A 6,782-nucleotide genomic window follows, 5' to 3' on the forward strand; every position below is an offset into this window, starting at 1 on the left:
ACTGAGCCACCCAGGTGTCCCTGTTATCTTTATTTTAAATATGAGAAACTGAGGTGCAGGGAAATTATGTTCCCTGCCCAGAGGCAAACAGCTAATTAGTGGTAGAATTGTTATTTAATCATTGTCTGTGTGGCTCCATAAACTTGTTCTAAACCAACACCTTATGCTGCTTTTTCTTAGATATGGATAGATCTACAGATGCAGATCAAACTGAAAGTATAAAACATAAATGTCCATACGAGACAGAAATATTCCAGTACCACCCTCCCCCCTTACTACATTATGTAGGACAGTCAAGAAAAGATGGCTCAGAGGGAGACACAAAAGGAAACTCAAAAAGAATATGTAAAAAAGGTATGAGGGCTGAAGTGGGGGGGAAATAGATATTTCAAAAAATAAATGGTTGAATTTATATGTGTGTGTATTCACATGCACACATATAACAGATTTTAATAAAATTTATGGTTTTAGGGAATTTACCAAAAAATATTAATTTCTTTCTGTTATACATTCCATTGAATAGATAATATCAAAGCTATGTATGTGTTTAATATCTTGGTCCTACATCAAAACTTTTATAAGATATAAAAAGTGATATCTAATTTTTAATTACATTCAAGACAGAAGAACGTATGCTCTTAATAAAGGTATGTGTATTCAAACTGTGAAATCACTCGGAGTTTTGTACTATTCCCAGACGTTTATGGAACAGCAGTTGCTTACATTTTATGATTTTGTTTTTATTCGTTCAGGAGAATTTTCCCACCATTTTATAGAAGATCATTTAAAATGTATAATACTAACTTAAGGCTTTCCCATTTCTTCAGAGATTGGAAAATACATGTTCTTTTATACATATTTTACTGCATAATTACTATTTTTATATACACCAGGAGAACGAGCAAAACAAGTTTATTTTATTTACCACTGTATATCCACTAGCACTGATCCTGGCAATAAATATTGAATTAAGTAAGTTAATCAAGTATAGTTGAAGGGCGAAAAAGTACAGGAATAAACAGTGTACCTAGATTTTCATTGTGAAGGGAGTAGATGCCCTAATTATGAGAGCTATTAGTATCCATTTAGGCTGGTTCTTACCCATACTTACTAACAATCATTTAGCATGACACAAAAAAGAAAGCAATTACACATTTGCTTACCAATTTATTTATACTCTAAATAGAAAAATAGAACATGAAATTTCAAAGTATTTGATAAATTAAGACTTCTATGCGGCATATCTTGCGAAGAATACAAAAAAGCCAGCTATACTAATGGAATATACATTTTAAATTATGATCTAACTATAAGAGGAAATATTTTATAAAAGAACTAAAGTGAAAACTGAAGGAAGTTAAAGCAACATACTTTTGCATTTTTAATTTAAATGTAATGAAATATAAATATAATGATATTACTGGATATTTTAATTATTCCCATTAGAGGTTCTAATTTTCCAGTAGGTTTAAGATAATGATGATAAAGGAACAAAAGAAAACTTTAGAGTGGAAAATAAAGGCACATATATTCTACAGCTAAAAATAGGTAAAATTCAAGTGGATTGTTAAAACATGTCAAAGTCCTCTTTTATGTTTTATTATTAATAACTCAACCCACTTGAATGAATACCTCTATATACATGATATATGAGCAGTTTCATCACATACTTTCTCCCGATGAGACCTAAAAGTTACAAAGATAGCTTTTGCTTTAGAACTTCTAGAACTTTGCTTTTCGTGGGTTTTAGCTCTGCTTAACAAGCTTATTCCATCTCCACAGACTCCCAGCCATTGCCCCATTAGCCTCACATCTGGCAGGCTTTTCCCCTTTGTGCTGCCTTGGTTTCTTTGATTGCTTCATTTGGGCATAAAATCAGGCCAGTGCTACTGTCATTGCTCAGGAAACTCCTGTCTCATCCCACTACCGGGGCTGATGGGCTGATATCAGTGCAAAGGAGAGGCCACTGCCCTACTGGAACAGAAAGAGAGGTGAAAAATGTGTCTTTGCTCTTCCTTCATGTTTTAATGTAGAAAGTACTCCTCCCTCCCACCAAATCTATAATATATATAATGTGTTATATAAGATAGATCAAAGGGAAGTCTTCTTTGGAGGAGGTTTTCACATAATTAATCTCAAAAACATTTCAAAAAAACCCAAATTATTTAATCTTCACAGCCATGTCAAGCTTCCTCCATCCATATTCCTATGACATGAATATCTATACCATCCATTTAGGGAGCCAAGTTAGAAAATATCTTCCAAGTATCTTCCTTGGCTGCTTTCCAATAAAATTATTCCCTTTGTTAAAATGATATGCTATTTATTATAATTAAAATTAAAATTAAATCTTAAGGGACTCTTAGGTGACTTAGTGGGTTGAGCTTCTGACTCTTGATGGGTTCAGGTGGTAATCTTGTGGTCAGGGATCAAGCCCCACATTGGGCTCTGTGTGTGACTGTGTGCTGAGTGTGGAGCCTGCTTGTGATTCTCTCCCTCCCTCTCTCTGCCCCTTCCCTGCTCACACACTCTCTCTCAAAATAAATAAACATTAAAAAATAATTCTTGAGGCACCTGGGTGGCTCAGTCGGTTGAGCCTCCGACTTCGGCTCAGGTCATGATCTTGCGGTTTGTGAGTTCGAGCCCCGCATCAGGCTCTGTGCTGACAGCTCAGAGCCTGGAGCTTGCTTCAGATTCTGTGTCTCTCCATCTCTTGGCGCCTCCCCTGCTCGTGTCTGTGTCTCTCTGTCTCTCAGTAATGAATGAACGTTAAAAAAATTAAAAAAAATAATTCTTACATTTTCTGCACTAGTCTGTATATTTTTTATGAAAAGCCAGTGTAATTCCTCTAGAGACTAGTTCTCAAACTTCAGTGTTTTGGGCCCTGTATAATTACTGTCTCTGCTCTTACTGTTTTCACTGTAAAATGACTTTCTTTTTATTAATTTAAAACAGTTGCACAGGAATGAATGGGAAATAAGCCATTTGTAATAAGTGAAATTTAACCATAGCATAATGTCCTTACTCTTAGCTGCAGAATGCTCTGATTCTCCTTTTGAGGGGTAGTAAATGTCAGTGTTATGTTAAATACTTTTTCCTTACTGATATAACCAGAAATACTGAAAAAAATCTAAAAAGTGACCAAGTTTCGGTTTATGAAGTTAAATGTTTTGTAGTTTCTCTGCATTTGCAACAATTTAAATTCTTGCTCCTCTTCAGAGAATGTTATCCCACACTCTGTGCTTCATACAGACAAGACACCTGCTTTGTATTAAGGATTATATCCATAAAGCATTGAATTAGACTGCTAGTTTTATTGACTTAATTACAGTTTTGAAATGTCCTAGAGTAGAGCTTACATATACACACAGTCTGAAGGTAGGCATTAAGAGTCTAATGTATTACCTCTTATTTATGAAGGGATCCATATATTCTGTATCTTTCTGTTTTCATGTGCATGGCTTTAATTTTTAAGGCCATATCATGATCCATAACAGTTTCTGGAATTCATTCACATCATCTGTCATGGACAGCAGAAATGAGAAAGGAAAGACTGCCCCCCACCCCCAAGGCAACTTCCTTTCAGCATCTTTGGACTTCCAGACAAGGTGTTTGTTTATGTCTCATTGACTAGAAAGTATAGTCATATGGCCACTCCTACTTGAAAGGGTGAATGGGAAGTATCCTTTGGGCTAAGTGCAACCTCCAAATAATATCATTGTTAAGATACCAAGAAACAGAGGTCAATGGCTGCAACTAATGTTATCTAACCCCGTAATAACTCCTGGCAGGGCCTAACCATATTTTAAAAAATAAGCCTACTAATGTATAACAAAATAGCACATTATGTCTAAAATGGAAATTTATCCTGTGAATCCAAGGTTGGTTGAAAATTAGAAAATCAATTTAATTGATCACATGTAAGCATTAACACATATATATGTTAATGTTATGTTAATATATAAAGTTGATATGTTAAAGTTTCCCAATCTTGTAAAGAACATGTAAAAGGTGCCATGCAAGCATCAGACTTAGTGGTGAATATTCGAAAGCGTGCATCCCCTTGAGATGCGGAATAAGACAATTATGTCCACTATCATCAATTCAGTTCCAAGGTGTTTTGGACAATCGATTCAATACAGTTAAACAAGTAAATGTTATAAAGTTTGAAAAGAAATAAAGGAGAAAGTATCCATAGATACATTATTACAGTTAATAAGAACTTGAGCAAGATTAGTGGTACAAAATCAACATATACACTTCAGTATTATGCCAGCAAAATTTTAGAAAGTGGAAATTTATTTTTAAAATACATTTTATTTTTATTTTTTTATTTTTTTCATCATTGAGTTTTTATTTGTTGTCCTGAGGATCAGTACAGACAATTCAGTTTGTACATAATTCTTAACGTACGCACCGAAAACCTAAAAAAACCATGTAGTTGTGGTTCTTTTCTCAAAGTTATTCCAGTGACCTTCCAGCTTAAAATTTGGAGGCAAATTTCCCTTAACGGTATATCAAGTACCGGTATCTTCAAATGTTGATATGCTGTTACACTGTTAAGTCCCATTAATTCACAATTTAATGTCATATACGCTACATACTCAAATTTTCAATCTCGCACAGCACATTAACAAAGTTACTAGGAAACTGGACTACCACGACCAAGCTGTTACAGAATGCACAAAATTCTGACAGGGAGAGAGCCAAGATCAAGGAGTGGTTTTCTTTAGCAAACAATTCTACCAAAAACAACATGGGAATAGAAGTAATTTAAAATGTTCAAGACATATTAAATGCACAACTGACTCCAAATTGCCATTTAGTATGCTTGGTATTATAGGATATAAAAACTACCCCATCTATGGAATGTTAAGCTGACACCCAAGACCATCAAAGCCTCCTATATTCAATATCCCACTATTTTCTGGTTGTACCAAAAAATAAACAACCAGCAAATGATTTCACCTCTTAAAAAAAAGCATTTACCCTTAAAAAATGGGATGAGGTGGGATTCCCTCCTTCTTAAAAATGTTTCTAGAGCTACTAAAAAACTTGCATTTACAAAATAGTTGATAAAAATATTCCTCTGGATTGTACATGAAGGGAGACAGGGACCACTGGTAAGACATGGGATATGATACTAATCAGACTTGGCTTCTTTCTCTCCTGCTTCATCAGAGGCTGGACTCTCCTTGTTTTTTGTTTCTCCGTTTTCTGCAGTTGTCTTCTTTTGTTTCTTTGATAGGCACTTCAGCCTGTTTTCCTTTTGCTCCCCTTTTCCCCTTTGTTTGCACTTCTTTGTCTGAAGATTTCTCCTTTGCCGCCGCCTTTTGTGGCTTCGCTTCCACTTTTGCAGAAGCAGGTTTAGCTGACAACCTCCCCGACCTCCTCTTGGGCTCCTCCTTCGCCGCCCCCTGCCCCCTCCGCGGAGCTGACCTTCCTCTTGGGCATTGTGGCGGTGGGCCGGTCGCGTGCCAGGTGCCTGCGGGCCGCACTCCGAGAGCCTTCGCGAAGCTGGGCTGCCTCTACATTTTATTTTTAATTTTTAAATTTTAATTATTATTTCTTTTGAGAAAGACAGAGACAGCGTGTGAGCAGGGTAGGGGCAGAGAGGGAAGGAAAGACATCCAGTCTCAAGCAAGCCCTACATTTTTAATTACTCTCAGCAAGAGTTCTAAAGCTATGGCAAACATTGGGCTATTTCATTGGTGTTCATATCAAGAGTCTTTTGATGAAAATGAAAATGGTTAGATAAAGCATTGGAAATAATACAAAAAAGGATCTGTCTCTGAGAAAATTGAGAATATGGAGTGAATGCTTCAGTTAATGGATGAAAGAAAAGCATATGACTCAGAAAGAAGGAGCCAAATGGAGAAGATTGGATTCTTGTTATTGATGGAGAGCTGAAGTGAGTAATCATGGAATCTTGCTTAATGGTTCCTTGAATTGTAATGAATTTAGGTCTGCTCTCCACAAAGCCCTGGGTAATTTGTTCTCTTATTTGACTAATGCATGCTTTCTTACTTTATCTGCCCATACCCTACCTCACTCTTGAAGTAGCTGTGGAAGAGTATATGTTTAGCAATAGCACATATTTAAAAGAGTCTATGCCTTTAGTATGGTTGTTTGGGAAATAGAATTTATCCAAAAACAGAGAATTTGAACTTGATTATGGCATTACTATAAGGTGAAAAATACGATTTCTGTACTCAACATGGGGTAGAAGTTGAATTACTTACCACAGGCATTAGTGGAACAACTTAAAAATCCTATATATTCTCTTATTACGCAGGAGTGTGGTCACGGAGATAAAAAATGACAACTACAACCGTGCACCCTAGAAAGCAGGGCAAAATAATTCAAGATTGACCTCCGAGTGCTCTTCCTAGGAGTTCTTACCAGCTAAAAATGCAGCATGGTGGGTGTTAGCCCTCATCAGGTTGGCAATCATATTTATAACCTAGAGACTCACAAAAAGGAAACAAAAAGTAGCCTATCAGTAGAGTAACGCATAAGGTTCATAAGATTCACTAGTCTTATCACATACTCCACTGTGCAAGCGTGTGGTAAAGCGCCAGCCAGGGTCATCATATTAAGTGGCTACAATGCTGCCTGGCAGTATTTCTGAAATTTTGATCTTTACCAAAAGATGGCACTGCCAGTGTTCTGTTTGTACCACTGGTTTTACATAGGTTACGTTGGTAGTGATCATCTTCTCTAGACTGAAGACTGCTAAATGATAATATCTAGACTGGGTTGGGAATAAAACTAGAAGAGAC

The 6,782-nt window shown here is 36.2% G+C and overlaps 1 pseudogene; it reads right to left on the minus strand.

Moving 5' to 3' along the window:
* Positions 1-4,711: 4,711 nt before the first annotated feature.
* On the minus strand, positions 4,712-5,454 carry LOC109276543 (non-histone chromosomal protein HMG-14-like; annotated as a pseudogene).
* Positions 5,455-6,782: the final 1,328 nt, after the last annotated feature.

The sequence above is a fragment of the Panthera pardus genome, unplaced genomic scaffold, assembly GCF_024362965.1.
Source record: "Panthera pardus isolate Hobbes unplaced genomic scaffold, ASM2436296v1 HiC_scaffold_21, whole genome shotgun sequence".
Lineage (NCBI taxonomy): Eukaryota > Metazoa > Chordata > Mammalia > Carnivora > Felidae > Panthera > Panthera pardus.